Consider the following 558-nt stretch of genomic DNA (forward strand, 5'->3'; position numbering starts at 1 on the left):
CCTTCATCCTCCACCTTTGGAACTGAGGTGCAATCACTTACGTGGTCTGCACTTGGTGTATGCTGCATCCCAAAATGTTTTGCACAGCTAGACCTATTTATAAGGCAGGATTAAACTTTGAAGAGTTATTTTGTCCTTCCAAAGAACAGTTACTGACTTCAGAACATAGAGACAGAAGGATTCTCTCCCCGTTTTCGCTCACATTTTTAATTTCTGCTTTTACTCACAGTGTATTTTATTCATGCTTCGTTCATGCCAACACAAGTTGTCTGTGTTGTTTAAAGGAGAAGTTTGAGAGAGAAATAAAATGAAGAATACCTTGCTTTAACAAGTATGAAAAAAATTAAGATAATTTATCAAGAAAACGGAGAAGATCAAGCAGGGTTTCAACTCTTGTAATTCGATCAACTTCAGTAGGAATTGCAAGTATTCAGCTCTGGCTGAGTTTCAGAAAAAGCAGTGGAAGTGACTCTGCTCACTTAATAAGCTTTGAATTGTGCTGTATAGACTAAACAGTAGTTGATGCACAGCTGCTTTACAGAATAGACAGCCTAGGGA

The sequence above is a fragment of the Pygoscelis adeliae genome, unplaced genomic scaffold (genome assembly GCF_000699105.1).
Source record: "Pygoscelis adeliae isolate BGI_AS28 unplaced genomic scaffold, ASM69910v1 Scaffold353, whole genome shotgun sequence".
NCBI lineage: Eukaryota > Metazoa > Chordata > Aves > Sphenisciformes > Spheniscidae > Pygoscelis > Pygoscelis adeliae.